We start from the raw sequence: 26420 nt of genomic DNA, 5'->3' as shown, positions 1-26420 counted from the left end.
TCTAACAATAAACCTAAACCTAACCCTAAATCTAACCCTAACCCTATCCCTAACCCTAAACCTAACCCTGACCTAACCCTAACCCTAATCCTAACACTAACCATAACCCTAACCCTAACACTAACCCTAACCTTAACCCAAACCCTAACCCTAACCCTAACCCTAACTCTAACCCTAACCCTAACCCTAACCGTAACCATAATACTAAACTCTAAACCCTTAACCTAATCCACCCTTAAACTTAAACAATCCTAAACCATAAACCTTAAACCCTAAACCCTAAATCTAACAATAAACCTAAACCTAACCCTAAATCTAACCCTAACCCTAACCCTAACCCTAAACATAAACCTGACCCTAACCCTAATCCTAATCCTAACACTAATCATAACCCAAACACTAACCCTAACCCTAACCCTAAACCTAACCCTAAACCTCACACTATCCCTAATCCTAACACTAAACCCTAAATTTTAATTCTAACCCTAACCCTAACCCTACCCTTAATCCTAACCCTAACCATATTTCTAAACCTAACCCTGACCCTAATCCTAACACTAACCCTATTTCTAATTCTAACCCTAACACTAATCCTAAACTAAAAGCTAACCCCCTAATAATAACCCTAACACTAAACCTAACCCTAACCCTAACCCTAACCCTAACCCTAACACTAACCCCTAACCCCTAACACTAATCCTAACTCAAACCCCTAACCCTAACCCTAACCCTAACCCTAACCTCAACCCTAACCCTAATCCTAACCCTAACCCTATCCCTAACCCTAACCATTATTCTAACACTAACACTAACCTTAACCCTAACCCTAACCTTAACCCTCACCCTAACCCTCACCTTAACCCTAAACCTAACCCTAACACTAACCCTAACACCCTAAATCCTAAACCCTAAACCCCGAAAAACCCTAAACACTAATTCCAAAAGCACCCTAAACCCTAAACTATAAACACTAAACTCTAAAAAACCCTAAACCCTAAACCCTAAACACTAAAACCTAAACAAGCCTAAACCCTAAAACCATTAACACTATACCCTAAACAACCCTAAACCCTTAACACTAAACATTATACCCTAAACCCTAAAACACTATACATCCTTAAACCCTAAACCTTAAAATATCCTAAATCATAAATCCTGAACAACCCTAAACACTAAATCATAAACAACCCTAAAAAACCCTAAACAACTCTAAACGCTAAAACCTAAACAACCCTAAACATTAAACAATCTTAAACGCTAAACCCTATACCCGAAACCTAAACCACCCTAAAACTTAAACAATCCTAAACCCTAAACCTTAAACCATAAACCCTAAATTTTAAACCATAAATCTAAGAATAACCATAACCCTAACCCTAACCCTAAACCTAAACCTAACCCTAACCCCAACCCTAACCTTAACCCCATAACCCTAACCCTAACCTTAAGCCTAACATAACCCCATAACCTTAACTCTAACCCTAACTCTAACCCTAATGCTAACCCTAACCCTAACCCTAACGCTAACCTTAACCCCTTAACCTTAATCCCTAAATCCTAAACCCTGAACAACCATAAATCCTAAACCCTGAACAACCCTAAATCATAAACCCTGAATAACCCTAAACACTAACCTCTAAACAACCCTAAACAACCCTAATCACTAAACCATAAACAACCCTAAACACTAAACCCTAAACAACCCTATACCCTAAACCTTAAACACTAAACCCTAAATAACCCTAAACCCTAAACCATTAACACTATACCCTAAACAACACTAAACACTAAACCCAAAACAACCCTAAAACCTAAACCTTAAACACTAAACCTTAAACAACCCTAAACCCTAAACACTAAACCCTAAATAACCCTAAACTTTAACCCTAAACACTATACCCTAAACAACCCTAAACCTTAAACAATCCTAAACTCTAAACCCTAAACCCTTAACCTAAACCACCCTAAATCTTAAACAATCCTAAACCCTAAACCTTAAACCCTAAACACTAAACCCTAAACCCTAAACCTAACAATAACCATAACCCTAACCCTAAGCCCTAACACTTACCCTAACCCTAACCCTAACCCTAATCCTAACCCTAACCCTAACCCTAACCCTAACCCTAACCCTAACCCTAACCCTAAACCTAATCCTAACCCTAACCTTAACCCTAATCCTAACCCTAACCCTAACCCTAACCCTAACCGTAACCATAACACTAAACTCTAAACCCTAAACCTAATCCACCCTAAACCTTAAACAATCCTAAACCATAAACCTTAGACCCTAAATCCTAAATCTAACAATAAACCTAAACCTCACCCTAAATCTAACCCTAACTCTAACCCTAACCCTAAACTCTCCCTGACCCTAACCCTAACCCTAACCCTAACCCTAACCCTAAACCTAACCCTGACCCTAATCCTAACACTAACCCTATTTCTAATTCTAACCCTAACACTAATCCTAAACTTAAACCTAACCCCCTAATAATAACCCTAACCCTAACCCTAACCCTAACCTAACCCTAACCCTAACCTTAACCCTAACCCTAACCTAACCATAACCCTAACCCTAACCCTAACACTAACCCCTAACCCTTACCCTAACCCTAACCCTAACCCTAACCCTAACCCTAACCCTAACCCTAACCCTAACCCTAACCCTAACACTAACCATAACCATAACACTAAACTCTAAACTTTAAACCTAATCCACCCTAAACCTTAAACAATCCTAAACCATAAACCTTACACCCTAAACCCTAAATCTAACAATAAACCTAAACCTGACCCTAAATCTAACCCTAACCCTAACCCTAACCCTCAACCTAACCCTGACCCTAACCCTAACCCTAATCCTAACACTAACCATATCCCTAACCCTAACCCTAACCCTAACCTTAACCCTAACCCTAACCCTAACCCTAACCCTAACCCTAACCCTAACCCTAACCCTAACCCTAACCCTAAACCTAACCCTAACCCCTTAACCTTAATCCCTAAATCCTAAACCCTGAACAACCATAAATCCTAAACCCTGAACAACCGTAAATCATAAACCCTGAATAACCCTAAACACTAACCTCTAAACAACCCTAAACAACCCTAATCACTAAACCATAAACAACCCTAAACACTAAACCCTAAACAACACTATACCCTAAACCTTAAACACTAAACCCTAAATAACCCTAAACCCTAAACCATTAACACTATGCCCTAAAGAACACTAAATATTAACCCAAAACAACCCTGAAACCTAAACCTTAAACACTAAAACTTAAACAACCATAAACCCTAAACACTAAAGCCTAAACAACCCTAAACATTTAACCCTAAACACTATACCCTAAACAACCCTAAACCTTAAACCATCCTAAAGTCTAAACCCTAAACCCTTAACCTAAACCACCCTAAATCTTAAACAATCCTAAACCCTAAACCTTAAACCCTAAACACTAAACCCTAAACCCTAAACCTAACAATAACCATAACCCTAACCCTAACCCCTAACCCTTACCCTAACACTAACCCTAACCCTAATCCTAACCCTAACCCTAACCCTAACCCTAACCCTAAACCTAACCCTAACCCTCACCCTAAACCTAATCCTAACCCTAACCTTAACCCTAATCCTAACCCTAACCCTAACCCTAACCCTAACCGTAACCATAACACTAAACTCTAAACCCTAAACCTAATCCACCCTAAAACTTAAACAATCCTAACCCATAAATCTTAGACCCTAAATCCTAAATCTAACAATAAACATAAACCTAACCATAAATCTAACCCTAACCCTAACCCTAACCCTAAACCCTCCCTGACCCTAACCCTAACCCTAACCCTAACCCTAACCCTAACCCTAAAACTAACCCTGACCCTAATCCTAACACTAACCCTATTTCTAATTCTAACCCTAACACTAATCCTAAACTTAAACCTAACCCCCTAATAATAACCCTATCCCTAACACTAACCCTAACCCCTAACCTTAATCCTAACCCTAACCCTAACACTAACCCTAACACTAACCCCTAACCCTTACCCTAACCCTAACCCTAACCCTAACCCTAACCATTACCCTAACCCTAAACCTAACCCTAACCCTACCCCTAACCCTAACACTAACCGTAACCATAACACTAAACTCTAAACCCTAAACCTAATCCACCCTAAATCTTAAACAATCCTAAACCATAAACCTTAAACCCTAAACCCTAAATCTAACAATAAACCTAAACCTGACCCTAAATCTAACCCGAACCCTAACCCTAACCCTAACCCTAAACCTAACACTGACCCTAACCCTAACCCTAATCCTAACACTAACCATAACCCTAACCCTAACCCTAACCCTAACCTTAACCCTAACCCTAACCCTAACCCTAACCCTAACCCTAACCCTAACCCCTTAACCTTAATCCCTAAATCCTAAACCCTGAACAACCATAAATCCTAAACCCTGAACAACCCTAAATCATAAACCCTGAATAACCCTAAACACTAACCTCTAAACAACCCTAAACAACCCTAATCACTAAACCATAAACAACCCTAAACACTAAACCCTAAAAAACCCTATACCCTAAACCTTAAACACTAAACCCTAAATAACCCTAAACCCTAAACCATTAACACTATACCCTAAACAACACTAAACACTAAACCCAAAACAACCCTAAAACCTAAACCTTAAACACTAAACCTTAAACAACCCTAAACCCTAAACACTAAACCCTAGACAACCCTAAACTTTTAACCCTAAACACTATACCCTAAACAACCCTAAACCTTAAACAATCCTAAACTCTAAACCCTAAACCCTTAACCTAAACCACCCTAAATCTTAAACAATCCTAAACCCTAAACCTTAAACCCTAAACACTAAACCCTAAACCCTAAACCTAACAATAACCATATCCCTAACCCTAACCCCTAACCCTTACCCTAACCCTAACCCTAACCCTAATCCTAACCCTAACCCTAACCCTAACCCTAACCCTAACCCTAAACCTAATTCTAACCCTTACCCTAACCCTAACTTTAACCCTAACCCTAATCCTAACATTAAACCCTAAACCCTAAACCTAACCCTAACCCTAAAACTAAACTTTAAATCCTAAACCTAATCTACCCTAAACCTTAAACAATCCTAAACCCTAAACCCTGAACCCTAAACCTAACCCTAACCCTAACCCTAACACTAACCATAACCCTAACACTAAATTGTAAACCCTAAATTTAATTTACGATAAACCTTAAACAATCCTAAAACCTAAACCTTTACCCTAAACCCTAAACCCTAAACCTAACAATATCCATGACCCTAAACGTAACCCTAAACCTAACCCTAACCCTAACCCTAACCCTAATCCGAACACTAAACACTAAACCCTAAACCTAACCCTAACCTTAACACTAAACTCTAAACCCTAAACCTAATCTACCCTAAACCTTAAACAATCCTAAACCCAAAACCTTAGACCCTAAACACTAAACCCTAAACCTAACAATAAACCTAACCCTAACCCTAACCCTAACCCTAACCCTAATCCTAAACCTAACCCTAACCTTAAGCCTAACCATAAACCTAACCCTAACCCTAAACCTAACCTTAACCCTAACCCTAACCCTAAAGCTAACAATAAACATAATCATAACCCTTACCCTAACCCTAACCCTAACCCTAACCGTAACCCTAACAATAACCCTAACCGTAACACTAACCCTAACCCGAAACCTAACCCTAACCCTAACCCTAACCCTAACCTTAACCTTAACCATAACACTAAACTCTAAACCCTAAATGTAATCCACCCTAAACCTTAAAAAATCCTAAACCATAAACCTTAAACCCTAAACCCTAAATCTAACAATAAACCTAAACCTAAACCTAAATCTATCCCTAACCCTAACCCTAACCCTAAACCTAACCCTGACCTTAACCCTAACCCTAATCCTAACACTAACTATAACCCTAACCCTAACCTAACCCTAACCCTAACCCTAACCCTAACCCTAACCCTAACCCTAACCCTAACCCTAACCCTATCCCTAACCCTAACCCTAAACCTAACCCTTACCATAACCCTAACCCTAACCCTAACCCCATCCCTAACCCTACCCCTAACCGTAACCATAACACTAAACTCTAAACCCTAAACCTAATCCACCCTAAACCTTAAACAATCCTAAACCATAAACCTTAAACCCTAAACCCTAAATCTAACAATAAACCTAAACCTAACCCTAAATCTAACCCTAACCCTATCCCTAACCCTAAACCTAACCCTGACCCTAACTCAAACCCTAATCCTAACACTAACCATAACCCTAACCCTAACACTAACCCTAACCTTAAACCTAACCCTAACCCTAACCCTAACCCTAACTCTAACCCTAACCCTAACCCTAACCGTAACCATAATACTAAACTCTAAACCCTAAACCTAATCCACCCTTAAACTTAAACAATCCTAAACCATAAACCTTAAACCCTAAACCCTAAATCTAACAATAAACCTAAACCTAACCCTAAATCTAACCCTAACCCTAACCCTAACCCTAAACATAAACCTGACCCTAACCCTAATCCTAATCCGAACACTAATCATAACCCAAACACTAACCCTAACCCTAACACTAAAACTAACCCTAAACCTCACACTATCCCTAATCCTAACACTAAACCCTAAACTTTAAATCTAACCCTAACCCTAACCCTACCCTTAACACTAACCCTAACCATATTTCTAAACCTAACCCTGATCCTAATCCTAACACTAACCCTATTTCTAATTCTAACCCTAACACTAATCCTAAACTAAAACCTAACCCCCTAATAATAACTCTAACACTAAACCTAACCCTAACCCTAACCCTAACCCTAACCCTAACCCTAACCCTAACATTAACCCCTAACCCCTAACACTAACCCTAACCCAAACCCCTAACCCTAACCCTAACCCTAACCCTAACCCTAACCTTAACCCTAACCCTAACCCTAACCCTAACCCTATCCCTAACCCTAACCCTTATTCTAACACTAACACTAACCTTAACCCTAACCCTAACCTTAACCCTCACCCTAACCCTCACCTTAACCCTAAACCTAACCCTAACACTAACCCTAACACCCTAAATCCTAAACCCTAAACCCCGAATAACCCTAAACACTAATTCCAAAACCACCCTAAACCCTAAAGTATAAACACTAAACGCTAAAAAACCCTAAACCCTAAACCCTAAACACTAAACCCTAAACAAGCCTAAACCCTAAAACCATTAACACTATACCTTAAACAACCCTAAACCCTTAACCCTAAACATTATACCCTAAATCCTAAAACACTATACAACCTTAAACCCTAAACCTTAAAATATCCTAAATCATAAATCCTGAACAAGCCTAAACACTAAATCATAAACAACTCTAAAAAAACCTAAACAACTCTAAATGCTAAAACCTAAACAACCCTAAACATTAAACAATCTTAAACGCTAAACCCTATACCCTAAACCTAAACCACCCTAAAACTTAAACAATCCTAAACCCTAAACCTTAAACCATAAACCCTAAATTTTAAACCATAAGTCTAAGAATAACCATAACCCTAACCCTAACCCTAAACCTAAACCTAACCCTAACCCCAACCCTAACCTTAACCCCATAACCCTAACCCTAACCTTAAGCCTAACATAACCCCATAACCTTAACTGTAACCCTAACTCTAACCCTAATGCTAACCCTAACCCTAACCCTAACCTTAACCCCTTAACCTTAATCCCTAAATCCTAAACCCTGAACAACCATAAATCCTAAACCCTGAAACACCCTAAATCATAAAACCTGAATAACCCTAAACACTAACCTCTAAACAACCCTAAACAACCCTAATCACTAAACCATAAACAACCCTAAACACTAAAACCTAAACAACCCTATACCCTAAACCTTAAACACTAAACCCTAAATAACCCTAAACCCTAAACCATTAACACTATACCCTAAACAACACTAAACAGTAAACCCAAAACAACCCTAAAACCAAAACCTTAAACACTAAAACTTAAACAACCCTAAACCCTAAACACTAAAGCCTAAACAACCCTAAACTTTTAAACCTAAACACTATACCCTAAACAACCCTAAACCTCAAACAATCCTAAACTCTAAACCGTAAACCCTTAACCTAAACCACCCTAAATCTTAAACAATCCTAAACCCTAAACCTTAAACCCTAAACACTAAACCCTAAACCCTAACCGTAACCCTAACCCTAACCCTAACCTAACCCTAACCCTAACACTAACCCTAACCTAACCCTAACCCTAACCCTAACCCTAACCCTAACCCTAACCCTAACCCTAACACTAACCATAACCATAACACTAAACTCAAAACCCTAAACCTAATCCACCCTAAACTTTAAACAATCCTAAACCATAAACCTTAAACCCGAAACCCTAAATCTAACAATAAACCTAAATCTGACCCTAAATCTAACCCTAACCCTAACCCTAACCCTAAACCTAACCCTGACCCTAACCGTAACCTTAATCCTAACACTAACCATAACCTTAACCCTAACCCTAACCCTAACCTTAACCCTAACCCTAACCCTAACCCTAACCCTAACCCTAACCCTAACCCCTTATCCTTAATCCCTAAATCCTAAACCCTGAACAACCATAAATCCTAAACCCTGAACAACCCTAAATCATAAACCCTGAATAACCCTAAACACTAACCTCTAAACAACCCTAAACAACCCTAATCACTAAACCATAAACAACCCTAAACACTGAACCCTAAACAACCCTATACCCTAAACCTTAAACACTAAACACTAAATAACCCTAAACCCTAAACCATTAACACTATACCCTAAACAACACTAAACACTAAACCCAAAACAACCCTAAAACCTAAACCTTAAACACTTAAACTTAAACAACCCTAAACCCTAAACACTAAAGCCTAAACAACCCTAAAATTTTAACCCTAAACACTATACCCTAAACAACCCTAAACCTTAAACAATCCTAAAGTCTAAACCCTAAACCCTTAACCTAAACCACCCTAAATCTTAAACAATCCTAAACCCTAAACCTTAAACCCTAAAAACTACACACTAAACCCTAAACCTAACAATAACCATAACCCTAACCCTAACCCCTAACCCTTACCCTAACCCTAACCCTAACCCTAATCCTAACCCTAACCCTAACCCTAACCCTAACCCTAACCTTAACCCTAAACCTAATCCTAACCCTAACCTTAACCCTAATCCTAACCCTAACCCTAACCCTAACCCTAACCGTAACCATAACACTAAACTCTAAACCCTAAACCTAATCCACCCTAAACCTTAAACAATCCTAAACCATAAACCTTAGACCCTAAATCCTAAATCTAACAATAAACCTAAACCTAACCCTAAATCTAACCCTAACCCTAACGCTAACCCTCAACACTCCCTGACCCTAACCCTAACCCTAACCCTAACCCTAACCCTAAACCTAACCCTGACCCTAATCCTAACACTAACCCTATTTCTAATTCTAACCCTAACACTAATCCTAAACTTAAACCTAACCCCCTAATAATAAACCTAACCCTAACACTAACGCTAACCTCTAACCCTAACCCTAATCCTAACCCTAACCCTAACCCTAACACTAAGCCCTAACCCTTACCCTAACCCTAACCCTAACCCTAACCCTATCCATTACCCTAACCCTAACCCTAACCCTAACCCTAACACTAACCGTAACCATAACACTAAACTCTAAACCCTAAACCTAATCCACCCTAAACCTTAAACAATCCTAAACCATAAACCTTAAAACCTAATCCCTAAATCTAACAATAAACCTAAACCTGACCCTAAATCTAACCTAACCCTAACCCTAACCATAAACCTAACCCTGACCCTAAACCTAACCCTAATCCTAACACTAACCATAACCCAAACACTAACCCTAACCCTAACCCTAAACCTAACCCTAACCCTAAACCTCACACTATCCCTAATCCTAACACTAAACCATAAACTTTAAATCTAACCCTAACCCTAACCCTAACCTTAACCCTAACCCTAACCCTATTCCTAAACCTAACCCTGACCCTAATCTTAACACTAACCCTATTTCTAATTCTAACCCTAACACTAATCCTTAACTAAAACCTAACCCCCTAATAATAACCCTAACACTAAACCTAACCCTAACCCTAACCCTAACCCTAACCCTAACACTAACCTTTAACCCCTAACACTAACCCTAACCCTAACCCCTAACCCTAACCCTAACCCTAACCTTAACCCTAACCCTAACCCTAACCCTATCCCTAACCCTAACCCTTACCCTAACACTAACACTAACCTTAACCCTAACCCTAACCTTAAACCTCACCCTAACCCTCACCTTAACCCTAAACCTAACCCTAACACTAACCCTAACACCCTAAATCCTAAACCTTAAACCCCGAAAAACCCTAAACACTAATTCCAAAAGCACCATAAACCCTAAACCCTAAACCCTAAACCTAACAATAACCATAACCCTAACCCTAACCCCTAACCCTTACCCTAACCCTAACCCTAACCCTAATCCTAACCCTAACCCTAACCCTAACCCTAACCTTAACCCTAACCCTAACCCTAACCCTAAACCTAATCCTAACCCTAACCTTAACCCTAATTGTAACCCTAACCCTAACCCTAACCCTAACCGTAACCATAACACTAAACTCTAAACCCTAAACCTAATCCACCCTAAACCTTAAACAATCCTAAACCATAAACCTTAGACCCTAAATCCTAAATCTAACAATAAACCTAAACCTAACCCTAAATCTAACCCTAACCCTAACCCTAACCCTAAACCCTCCCTGACTTTAACCCTAACCCTAACCCTAACCCTAACCCTAAACCTAACCCTGACCCTAATCCTAACACTAACCCTATTTCTAATTCTAACCCTAACACTAATCCTAAAATTAAACCTAACCCCCTAATAATAACCCTAACCCTAACACTAACCCTAACCCCTAACCCTAACCCCTACCCTAACCCTAACCTAACCCTAACCCTAACCCTAACCCTAACCCAAACCCTAACACTAACCCCCTAACTTTTACCATAACCCTAACCCTAACCCTAACCCTAACCCTTGCCATAACCCTAACCCTAACCCTAACCCCATCCATAACCCTAACCCTAACCGTAACCATAACACTAAACTCTAAACCCTAAACCTAGTCCACCCTAAACCTTAAACAATCCTAAACCATAAACCTTAAACCCTAAACCCTAAATGTAACAATAAACCTAAACCTAACCTTAAATCTAACCCTAACCCTATCCCTAACCCTAAACCTAACCCTGACCCTAAACCTAACCCTAATCCTAACACTAACCATAACCCTAACCCTAACATTAACCCTAACCTTAACCCTAACCCTAACCCTAACCCTAACTCTAACCCTAACTCTAACCCTAACCCTAACCGTAACCATAATACTAAACTCTAAACCCTAAACCTAATCTACCCTAAACCTTAAACAATCCTAAACCTTAAACCTTAAACCCTAAACCCAAAATCTAACAATAAACCTAAACCTAACCCTAAATCTAACCCTAACCCTAACCCTAACCCTAACCCTAAACCTAACCCTAAACCTCACATTATCCCTAATCCTAACACTAAACCCTAAACATTAAATCTAACCCTAACCCTAACCCTACCCTTAACCCTAATTCTAACCATATCCCTAAACCTAACCCTGACCCTAATCCTAACACTAACCCTATTTCTAATTCTAACTCTAACACTAATCCTAAACTAAAACCAAACCCCCTAATAATAACCCTAACACTAAACCTAACCCTAACCCTAACCCTAACCCTAACCCTAACCCTAACACTAACCCCTAACCCCTAACACTAACCCTAACCCTAACCCCTAACCCTAACCCTAACCCTAACCCTTACCCTAACACTAACACTAACCTTAACCCTAACCCTAACCTTAACCCTCACCCTAACCCTCACCTTAACCCTAAACCTAACCCTAACACTAACCCTAACACCCTAAATCCTAAACCCTAAACCCCGAAAAACCCTAAACACTAATTCCAAAAGCACCCTAAACCCTAAACTATAAACACTGAACGCTAAAAACCCTAAACCCTAAACCCTAAACACTAAACACTAAACAATCCTAAACCCTAAAACCATTAACACTATACCCTAAACAACCATAAACCCTTAACCCTAAACATTATACCCTAAACCCTAAAACCCTATACAACCTTAAACCCTAAACTTTAAAATATCCTAAATCATAAATCCTGAACAACCCTAAACACTAAATCATAAACAACCCTAAAAAACCCTAAAAAACTCTAAACGCTAAAACCTAAACAACCCTAACCATTAAACAATCTTAAACGCTAAACCCTATACCCTAAACCTAAACCACCCTAAAACTTAAACAATCCTAAACCCTAAACCTTAAACCATAAACCCTAAAATTTAAACCTTAAATCTAAGAATAACCATAACCCTAACCCTAACCCTAAACCTAAACCTAACCCTAACCCAAACCCTAACCTTAACCCCATAACCCTAACCCTAACCTTAAGCCTAACATAACCCCATAACCCTAACTCTAACCCTAATTCTAACCCTAATGCTAACCCTAACCCTAACCCTAACCCTAACCCTAACCCCTTAACCTTAATCCCTAAATCCTAAACCCTGAACAACAATAAATCCTAAACCCTGAACAACCCTAAATCATAAACCCTGAATAACCCTAATCACTAACCTCTAAACAACCCTAAACAACCCTAATCACTAAACCATAAACAACCCTAAACACTAAATCCTAAACAACCCTATACCCTAAACCTTAAACACTAAACCCTAAATAACCCTAAACCCTAAACCATTAACACTATACCCTAAACAACACTAAACACTAAACCCAAAACCACCATAAAACCTAAACCTTAAACACTAAACCTTAAACAACCCTAAACCCTAAACACTAAACCCTAAACAATCCTAAACTTTTAACCCTAAACACTATACCCTAAACAACCGTAAACCTTAAACAATCCTAAACTCTAAACCCTAAACCCTTAACCTAAACCACCCTAAAACTTAAACAATCCTAAACCCTAAACCTTAAACCCTAAACACAAAACCCTAAACCCTAAACCTAACAATAACCATAACCCTAACCCTAACCCCTAACCCTTACCCTAACCCTAACCCTAACCCTAATCCTAACCCTAGCCCTAACCCTAAACCTAACCCTAAACCTAATCCTAACCCTTACCTTAACCCTAATCCTAACCCTAACCCTAACCCTAACCCTAACCATAACACTAAACTCTAAACCCTAAACCTAATCCACCCTAAACCTTAAACAATCCTAAACCATAAACCTTAGACCCCAAATCCTACATCTACCAATAAACCTAAACCTAACCCTAAATCTAACCCTAACCCTAACCCTAACCCTAAACCCTCCCTGACCCTAACCCTAACCCTAACCCTAAACCTAACCCTGACCCTAACCCTAACACTAACCCTATTTCTAATTCTAACCCTAACATTATCCTAAACTTAAACCTAACCCCCTAATAATAACCCTAACCCTTTCACTAACCCTAACCCCTAACCCAAACCCTAACCCTAACCCTAACCCTAACCTAACCCTAACCCTAACCCTAACCCTAACCTAACCCTAATCCTAACCCTAACCCTAACACAAACCCTAACACTAACCCCCTAACTTTTACCCTAACCCTAACCCTAACCCTAAACCATACCCTTACCATAACCCTAACCCTATCTCTAAACCCATCCCTAACCCTAACCCTAACCGTAACCATAACACTAAACTCTAAACCCTTAACCTAATCCACCCTAAACCTTAAACAATCCTAAACCATAAACCTTAAACCCTAAACCCTAAATCTAACAATAAACCTAAACCTAACCCTAAATCTAACCCTAACCTTATCCCTAAACCTAAACCTAACCCTGACCCTAACCCTAACCCTAATCCTAACACTAACCATAACCATAACCCTATCACTAACCCTAACCTTAACCCTAACCCTAACCCTAACTCTAACCCTAACCCTAACCGTAACCATAATACTAAACTCTAAACCCTAAACCTAATCCACCCTTAAACTTAAACAATCCTAAACCATAAACCTTAAACCCTAAACCCTAAATCTAACAATAAACCTAAACCTAACCCTAAATCTAACTCTAACCCTAACCCTAACACTAAACATAAACCTGACCCTAACCCTAATCCTAATCCCAACACTAATCATAACCCAAACACTAACCCTAACCCTAACCCTAAACCTAACCCTAAACCTCACACTATCCCTAATCCTAACACTAAACCCTAAACTTTAATTCTAACCCTAACCCTAACCCTACCCTTAACCCTAACCCTTACCATATTTCTAAACCTAACCCTGACCCTAATCCTAACACTAACCCTATTTCTAATTCTAACCCTAACACTAATCCTAAACTAAAACCTAAACCCCTAATAATAACCCTAACACTAAACCTAACCCTAACCCTAACCCTAACCCTAACCCTAACACTAACCCCTAACCCCTAACACTAACCCTAACCCAAACACCTAACCCTAACCCTAACCCTAACCCTAACCTTAACCCTAACCCTAACCCTAACCCTAACCCTAACCCTATCCCTAACCCTAACCCTTATTCTAACACTAACACTAACCTTAACCCTAACCCTAACCTTAACCCTAACACTAACCCTCACCTTAACCTTAAACCTAACCCTAACCCTAACCCTAACACCCTAAATCCTAAACCCTAAACCCCGAAAAACCCTAAACACTAATTCCAAAAGCACCCTAAACCCTAAACTATAAACACTAAACGCTAAAAAACCCTAAACCCTAAACCCTAAACACTAAACCCTAAACAAGCCTAAACCCTAAAACCATTAACACTATACCCTAAACAACCCTAAACCCTTAACCCTAAACATTATACCCTAAACCCTAAAACACTATACAACCTTAAACCCTAAACCTTAAAATATCCTAAATCATAAATCCTGAACAACCCTAAACACTAAATTATAAACAACCCTAAAAAACCCTAAACAACTCTAAACGCTAAAACCTAAACAACCCTAACCATTAAACAATCTTAAACGCTAAATTCTATACCCTAAACCTAAACCACCCTAAAACTTAAACAATCCTAAACCCTAAACCTTAAACCATAAACCCTAAATTTTAAACCATAAATCTAAGAATAACCATAACCCTAACCCTAACCCCAACCCTAACCTTAACCCCATAACCCTAACCCTAACCTTAAGCCTAACATAACCCCATAACCCTAACTCTAACCCTAACTCTAACCCTAATGCTAACCCTAACCCTAACCCTAACCCTAACCCCTTAACCTTAATCCCTAAATCCTAAACCCTGAACAACCATAAATCCTAAACCCTGAACAACCCTAAATCATAAACCCTGAATAACCCTAAACACTAACCTCGAAACAACCCTAAACAACCCTAATCACTAAACCATAAACAACCCTAAACACTAAACCCTAAACAACCCTATACCTTAAACCTTAAACACTAAACCCTAAATAACCCTAAACCCTAAACCATTAACACTATACCCTAAACAACACTAAACACTAAACCCAAAACAACCCTAAAACCTAAACCTTAAACACTAAACCTTAAACAACCCTAAACCCTAAACACTAAACCCTAAACAACCCTAAATTTTTAACCCTAAACACTATACCCTAAACAACCCTAAACCTTAAACAATCCTAAACTCTAAACCCTAAACCCTTAACCTAAACCACCCTAAATCTTAAACAATCCAAAACCCTAAACCTTAAACCCTAAACACTAAACCCTAAACCCTAAACCTAACAATAACCATAACCCTAACCCTAACCCCTAACCCTTACCCTAACCCTTACCCTAACCCTAATCGTAACCCTAACCCTAACCCTAACCGTAACCCTAACCCTAAAACTAATCCTAACCCTAACCCTAACCCTAACCCTAACCCTAACCCTAAACCTAACCCTAAACCTAATCCTAACCCTAAACTTAACCCTAATCCTAACCCTAACCCTAACCCTAACCGTAACCATAACACTAAACTCTAAACCATAAACCTAATCCACCCTAAACCTTAAACAATCCTAAACCATAAACCTTAGACCCTAAATCCTAAATCTAACAATAAACCTAAACCTAACCCTAAATCTAACCCTAACCCTAACCCTAACCCTAAACCCACCCTGACCCTAACCCTAACCCTAACCCTAAACCTAACCCTGACCCTAATGCTAACACTAACCCTATTTCTAATTCTAACCCTAACACTAATCCTAAACTTAAACCTAACCCCCTAATAATAATCCTAACCCTTTCACGAACCCTAACCCCTAACCCTAACCCTAAGCCTAACCCTAACCCTAACCTAACCCTAACCCTAACCCTAACCCTAACCCTTACTCTAACCTAACCCTAACCCTAACCCTAACACAAACCCTAACACTAACCCCCTAACTTTTACCCTAACCCTAACCCTAACCCTAAACCTAACCCTTACCATAACCCTAACCCTAACCCTAACCCCATCCCTAACCCTAACCCTAACCGTAACTATAACAATAAACTCTAAACCCTAAACCTAATCCACCCTAAACCTTAAACAATCCTAAACAATATATCTTAAACCCCAAACCCTAAATCTAACAATAAACCTAAACCTAACCCTAAATCTAACCCTAACCCTATCCCTAACCCTAAACCTAACCCTGACCTAACCCTAACCCTAATCCTAACACTAACCATAACCCTAACCCTAACACTAACCCTAACCTTAACCCAAACCCTAACCCTAACCCTAACCCTAACTCTAACCCTAACCCTAACCCTAACCGTAACCATAATACTAAACTCTAAACCCTTAACCTAATCCACCCTTAAACTTAAACAATCCTAAACCATAAACCTTAAACCCTAAACCCTAAATCTAACAATAAACCTAAACCTAACCCTAAATCTAACCCTAACCCTAACCCTAACCCTAAACATAAACCTGACCCTAACCCTAATCCTAATCCTAACACTAATCATAACCCAAACACTAACCCTAACCCTAACCCTAAACCTAACCCTAAACCTCACACTATCCCTAATCCTAACACTAAACCCTAAATTTTAATTCTAACCCTAACCCTAACCCTACCCTTAACCCTAACCCTAACCCTATCCCTAAACCTAACCCTGACCCTAATCCTAACACTAACCCTATTTCTAATTCTAACCCTAACACTAATCCTAAACTAAAACCTAACCCCCTAATAATAACCCTAACACTAAACCTAACCCTAACACTAACCCTAACCCTAACCCTAACACTAACCCCTAACCCCTAACACTAACCCTAACTCAAACCCCTAACCCTAACCCTAACCCTAACCCTAACCCTAACCCTAACCCTAAACCTAACCCTAACCCCTTAACCTTAATCCCTAAATCCTAAACCCTGAACAACCATAAATCCTAAACCCTGAACAACCGTAAATCATAAACCCTGAATAACCCTAAACACTAACCTCTAAACAACCCTAAACAACCCTAATCACTAAACCATAAACAACCCTAAACACTAAAACCTAAACAACACTATACCCTAAACCTTAAACACTAAACCCTAAATAACCCTAAACCCTAAACCATTAACACTATGCCCTAAAGAACACTAAATATTAACCCAAAACAACCCTGAAACCTAAACCTTAAACACTAAAACTTAAACAACCATAAACCCTAAACAATAAAGCCTAAACAACCCTAAACATTTAACCCTAAACACTATACCCTAAACAACCCTAAACCTTAAACCATCCTAAAGTCTAAACCCTAAACCCTTAACCTAAACCACCCTAAATCTTAAACAATCCTAAACACTAAACCTTAAACCCTAAACACTAAACCCTAAACCCTAAACCTAACAATAACCATAACCCTAACCCTAACACCTAACCCTTACCCTAACACTAACCCTAACCCTAATCCTAACCCTAACCCTAACCCTAACCCTAACCCTAAACCTAACCCTAACCCTCACCCTAAACCTAATCCTAACCCTAACCTTAACCCTAATCCTAACCCTAACCCTAACCCTAACCCTAACCGTAACCATAACACTAAACTCTAAACCCTAAACCTAATCCACCCTAAAACTTAAACAATCCTAACCCATAAATCTTAGACCCTAAATCCTAAATCTAACAATAAACATAAACCTAACCATAAATCTAACCCTAACCCTAACCCTAACTCTAAACCCTCCCTGACCCTAACCCTAACCCTAACCCTAACCCTAACCCTAACCCTAAACCTAACCCTGACCCTAATCCTAACACTAACCCTATTTCTAATTCTAACCCTAACACTAATCCTAAACTTAAACCTAACCCCCTAATAATAACCCTAACCCTAACACTAACCCTAACCCCTAACCTTAATCCTAACCCTAACCCTAACACTAACCCTAACACTAACCCCTAACCCTTACCCTAACCCTAACCCTAACCCTAACCCTAACCATTACCCTAACCCTAAACCTAACCCTAACCCTAACACTAACACTAACCGTAACCATAACACTAAACTCTAAACCCTAAACCTAATCCACCCTAAATCTTAAACAATCCTAAACCATAAACCTTAAACCCTAAACCCTAAATCTAACAATAAACCTAAACCTGACCCTAAATCTAACCCGAACCCTAACCCTAACCCTAAACCTAACCCTGACCCTAACCCTAACCCTAATCCTAACACTAACCATAACCCTAACCCTAACCCTAACCTTAACCCTAACCCTAACCCTAACCCTAACCCTAATCCTAACCCTAACCCTAACCCCTTAACCTTAATCCCTAAATCCTAAACCCTGAACAACCATAAATCCTAAACCCTGAACAACCCTAAATCATAAACCCTGAATAACCCTAAACACTAACCTCTAAACAACCCTAAACAACCCTAATCACTAAACCCTAAACAACCCTAAACACTAAACCCTAAAAAACCCTATACCCTAAACCTTAAACACTAAACCCTAAATAACCCTAAACCCTAAACCATTAACACTATACCCTAAACAACACTAAACACTAAACCCAAAACAACCCTAAAACCTAAACCTTAAACACTAAACCTTAAACAACCCTAAACCCTAAACACTAAACCCTAGACAACCCTAAACTTTTAACCCTAAACACTATACCCTAAACAACCCTAAACCTTAAACAATCCTAAACTCTAAACCCTAAACCCTTAACCTAAACCACCCTAAATCTTAAACAATCCTAAACCCTAAACCTTAAACCCTAAACACTAAACACTAAACCCTAAACCTAACAATAACCATATCCCTAACCCTAACCCCTAACCCTTACCCTAACCCTAACCCTAACCCTAATCCTAACCCTAACCCTAACCCTAACCCTAACCCTAACCCTAAACCTAATTCTAACCCTTACCCTAACCCTAACTTTAACCCTAACCCTAATCCTAACATTAAACCCTAAACCCTAAACCTAACCCTAACCCTAAAACTAAACTTTAAATCCTAAACCTAATCTACCCTAAACCTTAAACAATCCTAAACCCTAAACCCTGAACCCTAAACCTAACCCTAACCCTAACCCTAACACTAACCATAACCCTAACACTAAATTGTAAACCCTAAATTTAATTTACGATAAACCTTAAACAATCCTAAAACCTAAACCTTTACCCTAAACCCTAAACCCTAAACCTAACAATATCCATGACCCTAAACGTAACCCTAAACCTAACCCTAACCCTAACCCTAATCCGAACACTAAACACTAAACCCTAAACCTAACCCTAACCTTAACACTAAACTCTAAACCCTAAACCTAATCTATCCTAAACCTTAAACAATCCTAAACCCAAAACCTTAGACCCTAAACACTAAACCCTAAACCTAACAATAAACCTAACCCTAACCCTAACCCTAACCCTAACCTTAAACCTAACCCTAACCGTAACCCTAACCATAAACCTAACCCTAACCTTAAGCCTAACCATAAACCTAACCCTAACCCTAAACCTAACCTTAACCCTAACCCTAACCCTAAAGCTAACAATAAACATAATCATAACCCTTACCCTAACCCTAACCCTAACCCTAACCGTAACCCTAACCCTAACCCTAACCGTAACACTAACCCTAACACTAAACCTAACCCTAACCCTAACCGTAACCCTAACCCTAACACTAACCCCTAACCCCTAACACTAACCCTAACTCAAACACCTAACCCTAACCCTAACCCTAACCCTAACCTCAACCCTAACCCTAACCCTAACCCTAACCCTATCCCTAACCCTAACCCTTATTCTAACACTAACACTAACCTTAACCCTAACCCTAACCTTAACCCTCACCCTAACCCTCACCTTAACCCTAAACCTAACCCTAACACTAACCCTAACACCCTAAATCCTAAACCCTAAACTCCGAAAAACCCTAAACACTAATTCCAAAAGCACCCTAAACTCTAAACTATAAACACTAAACTCTAAAAAACCCTAAACCCTAAACCCTAAACACTAAACCCTAAACAAGCCTAAACCCTAAAACCATTAACACTATACCCTAAACAACCCTAAACCCTTAACCTTAAACATTATACCCTAAACCCTAAAACACTATACAACCTTAAACCCTAAACCTTAAAATATCCTAAATCATAAATCCTGAACAAGCCTAAACACTAAATCATAAACAACCCTAAAAAACCCTAAACAACTCTAAACGCTAAAACCTAAAAAACCCTAAACATTAAACAATCTTAAACGCTAAACCCTATACCCTAAACCTAAACCACCCTAAAACTTAAACAATCCTAAACCCTAAACCTTAAACCATAAACCCTAAATTTTAAACCATAAGTCTAAGAATAACCATAACCCTAACCCTAACCCTAAACCTAAACCTAACCCTAACCCCAACCCTAACCTTAACCCCATTTCCCTAACCCTAACCTTAAGCCTAACATAACCCCATAACCTTAACTCTAACCCTAACTCTAACCCTAATGCTAACACTAACCCTAACCCTAACCTTAACCCCTTAACCTTAATCCCTAAATCCTAAACCCTGAACAACCATAAATCCTAAACCCTGAACAACCCTAAATCATAAACCCTGAATAACCCTAAACACTAACCTCTAAACAACCCTAAACAACCCTAATCACTAAACCATAAACAACCCTAAACACTAAACCCTAAACAACCCTATACACTAAACCTTAAACATTAAACCCTAAATAACCCTAAACCCTAAACCATTAACACTACACCCTAAACAACACTAAACACTAAACCCAAAACAACCCTAAAACCTAAACCTTAAACACTAAACCTTAAACAACCCTAAACCCTAAACACTAAACCCTAAACAACCCTAAACATTTAAACCTAAACACTATACCCTAAACAATCCTAAACCTTAAACAATCCTAAACTCTAAACCCTAATCCCTTAACCTAAACCACCCTAAATCTTAAACAATCCTAAACCCTAAACCTTAAACCCTAAACACTAAACCCTAAACCCTAACCCTAACCTAACCCTAACCCTAACCCTAACCCTAACCCTAACACTAACACTAACCGTAACCATAACACTAAACTCTAAACCCTAAACCTAATCCACCCTAAACTTTAAACAATCCTAAACCATAAACCTTAAACCCTAAACCCTAAATCTAACAATAAACATAAACCTGACCCTAAATCTAACCCTAACCCTAACCCTAACCCTAAACCTAAACCTGACCCTAACCGTAACCCTAATCCTAACACTAACCATAACCTTAACCCTAACCCTAACCCTAACCTTAACCCTAACCCTAACCCTAACACTAACCCTAACCCTAACCGTAACCCTAACCCTAACCCTAACTCTAACCCTAACTTTAACCCTAACCCCTTAACCTTAATCCCTAAATCCTAAACCCTGAACAACCATAAATCCTAAACCCTGAACAACCCTAAATCATAAACCCTGAATAACCCTAAACACTAACCTCTAAACAACCCTAAACAACCCTAATCACTAAACAATAAACAACCCTAAACACTAAACCCTAAACAACCCTATACCCTAAACCTTAAACACTAAACCCTAAATAACCCTAAACCCTAAACACTAAAGCCTAAACAACCCTAAACTTTTAACCCTAAACTCTATACACTAAGCAACCCTAAACCTTAAACAATCCTAAAGTCTAAACCCTAAACCCTTTACCTAAACCACCCTAAATCTTAAACAATCCTAAACCCTAAACCTTAAACCCTAAACACTAAACCCTAAACCCTAAACCTAACAATAACCATAACCCTAACCCTAACCCCTAACCCTTACCCTAACCCTAACCCTAACCCTAACCCTAACCTTAACCCTAAACCTAATCCTAACCCTAACCTTAACCCTAATCCTAACCCTAACCCTAACCTTAACCCTAACCGTAACCATAACACTAAACTCTAAACCCTAAACCTAATCCACCCTAAACCTTAAACAATCCTAAACCATAAACCTTAGACCCTAAATCCTAAATCTAACAATAAACCTAAACCTAACCCTAAATCTAACCCTAACCCTAACCCTAACCCTCAACCCTCCCTGACCCTAACCCTAACCCTAACCCTAACACTAACCCTAAACCTAACCCTGACCCTAATCCTAACACTAACCCTATTTCTAATTCTAACTCTAACACCAATCCTAAACTTAAACCTAACCCCCTAATAATAACCCTAACCCTAACACTAACCCTAAACCCTAACCTTAACCCTAACCCTAATCCTAACCCTAACCCTAACTCTAACCCTAACCCTAACCCTAAACCTAATCCTAAACCTTACCCTAACCCTTACTTTAACCCTAACCCTAATCCTAACACTAAACCCTAAACCATAAACCTAACCCTAACCCTAAAACTAAACTTTAAATCCTAAACCTAATCTACCCTAAACCTTAAACAATCCTAAACCCTAAACGCTGAACCCTAAACCTAACCCTAACCCTAACCCTAACACTAACCATAACCCTAACACTAAATTGTAAACCCTAAATTTAAGTTACGATAAACCTTAAACAATCCTAAACCCTAAACCTTAAACCCTAAACCTAACAATTACCATAACCCTAACCCTAATCCTAACCCTAACCCTAACCCTAAATGTAACCCTAACACTAAACCTAACCCTAACCCTAACCCTAACCCTAACCATAAACCTAACACTAACACTAAACCTAATCCTAACCCTAACTCTAACCTGACCATAACCCTAACCCTAACCCTAACCTTAATCTTAACTCTAACCCTAATCCTAACAATAAACCTAAACCTAACCCTAACCCTAACCCTAAACCTAACACTAACCTTAACCCTAACCCTAACCCTAACCCTAACAGTAATCCCTAAACCCTAAACCTAACCCTAATGATATCCCAAACACAAAACTCTAAACCCTAAAAATAATCCACCCTAAACCTTAAACAATCCTAAATCCTAAACCTCTACCCTAAACCCTAAACCCTAAACCTAACAATATCCATGACCCTAAACGTAACCCTAAACCTAACCCTAACCCTAACCCTAATCCGAACACTAAACCCTAAACCCTAAACCTAACCCTAACCTTAACACTATACTCTAAACCCTAAACCTAATCTACCCTAAACCTTAAACAATCCTAAACCCAAAACCTTAGACCCTAAACACTAAACCCTAAACCTAACAATAAACCTAACCCTAACCCTAACCCTAACCCTAAACCTAACCCTAACCGTAACCCTAACCCTAAACCTAACCCTAAACTTAAGCCTAACCATAAACCTAACCCTAACCCTAACCCTAACCCTAACCGTAACCCTAACCCTAACCCTAACCGTAACACTAAACCTAACCCTAAACCTAACCCTAACCCTAACCTTAACCTTAACCATAACACTAAACTCTAAACCCTAAACCTAATCCACCCTAAACCTTAAATATCCTAAACCATAAACCTTAAACCCTAAACCCTAAATCTAACAATAAACCTAAACCTAATCCTAAATCTATCCCTAACCCTAACCCTAACCCTAAACCTAACCCTGACCTTAACCCTAACCCTAATCCTAACACTAACCATAACCCTAATCCTAACCCTAACCACAACCTTAACCCTAACCATAACCCTAACCCTAAACCTAACCCTAACCCTAACCCAAACCCTAACCTTAAACCTAACCCTAACCCTAACCGTAACCATAACACTAAACTCTAAACCCTAAACCTAATCCACCCTAAACCTTAAACAATCCTAAACCACAAACCTTAAACCCTAAACCCTAAATCTAACAATAAACCTAAACCTAACCCTAAATCTAACCCTAACCCTAACCCTAACCCTAAATCTAATCCTAACACTAACCATAACCCAAACACTAACCCTAACCCTAAACCTAATCCTAACCCTTACCCTAACCCTAACTTTAACCCTAACCCTAATCCTAACACTAAACCCTAAACCCTAAACCTAACCCTAACCCTAAAACTAAACTTTAAATCCTAAACCTAATCTACCCTAAACCTTAAACAATCCTAAACCATAAACCCTGAACCCTAAACCTAACCCTAACCCTAACCCTAACACTAACCATAACCCTAACACAAAATTGTAAACCCTAAATTTAAGTTACGATAAACCTTAAACAATCCTAAACCCTAAACCTTAAACCCTAAACCTAACAATTACCATAACCCTACCCCTAATCCTAACCCTAACCCTAACCCTAAACGTAACCCTAACACTAAACCTAACACTAACCCTAACCCTAACCCTAAACCTAACACTAACACTAAACCTAATCCTAACCCTAACCCTAACCCTAAACCTGACCCTAACACTAACCCTAACCCTAACCCTAATCCTAACTCTAACCCTAATCCTAACAATAAACCTAAACCTAACCCTAACCCTAACCCTAAACCTAACACTAACCTTAACCCTAACCCTAACCCTAACCCTAACAGTAATCCCTAAACCCTAAACCTAACCCTAACAATATCCCAAACACAAAACTCTAAACCCTAAAAATAATCCACCCTAAACCTTAAACAATCCTAAATCCTAACCTTTACCCTAAACCCTAAACCTAACAATATCCATGAGCCTAAACGTAACCCTAAACCTAACCCTAACCTTAACCCTAATCCGAACACTAAACCCTAAACCCTAAACCTAACCCTAACCTTAACACTAAACTCTAAACCCTAAACCTAATCTACCCTAAACCTTAAACAATCCTAAACCCAAAACCTTAGTCCCTAAACACTAAACCCTAAACCTAACAATAAACCTAACCCTAACCCTAACCCGAACCCTAACCCTAAACCTAACCCTAACCGTAACCCTAACCCTAAACCTAACCCTAACCTTAAGCCTAACCATAAACCTAACCCTAACCCTAAACCGAACTTTAACCCTAACTTTAACCCTAAACCTAACAATAAACATAATCATAACCCTTACCCTAACACTAAGCCTAACCCTAACCTTAACCCTAACCATAACCCTAACCCAAAACCTAACCCTAACCCTAACCCAAACCCTAACCCTAAACCTAACCCTAACCATAACCGTAACCATAACACTAAACTCTAAACCCTAAACCTAATCCACCCTAAACCTTAAACAATCCTAAACCACAAACCTTAAACCCTAAACCCTAAATCTAACAATAAACCTAAACCTAACCCTAAATCTAACCCTAACCCTAACCCTAACCCTAAACCTAATCCTAACACTACCCTTAACCCAAACATTAACCCTAACCCTAACCCTAAACCTAACCCTAACCTTAAACCTCACACTAACCCTAATCCTAACACAAAACCTTAAACTTTAAATCTAACCCTAACCCTAACCCTACCCCTAAACCTAACCCTAACCCTATCCCTAAACCTAACCCTTACCCTAATCCTAACACTAACCCTATTTCTAATTGTAACCCTAACACTAATCCTAAATTTAAACCTAACCCCCCCAACCCTAACCTTAACCCTAACCCTAACCCTAACCGTAACTCTAACCCTAACCCTAACCGTAACTCTATCCCTAACCCTAACACTAACTCTAACCCTAACCCTAACCCTAACCCTAAACCTAACCCTAACCCTAACCCTAACCCTAACCCTAACCCTAACCCTAACCGTAACCATAAGACTAAACTCTA

Source organism: Micromys minutus, assembly GCF_963924665.1.
Source record: "Micromys minutus genome assembly, chromosome: 9".
Taxonomy (NCBI): Eukaryota; Metazoa; Chordata; class Mammalia; order Rodentia; family Muridae; genus Micromys; species Micromys minutus.
The sequence above is the reverse complement of the archived record's forward strand: the minus strand, read 5'-3'. Positions refer to the sequence as shown.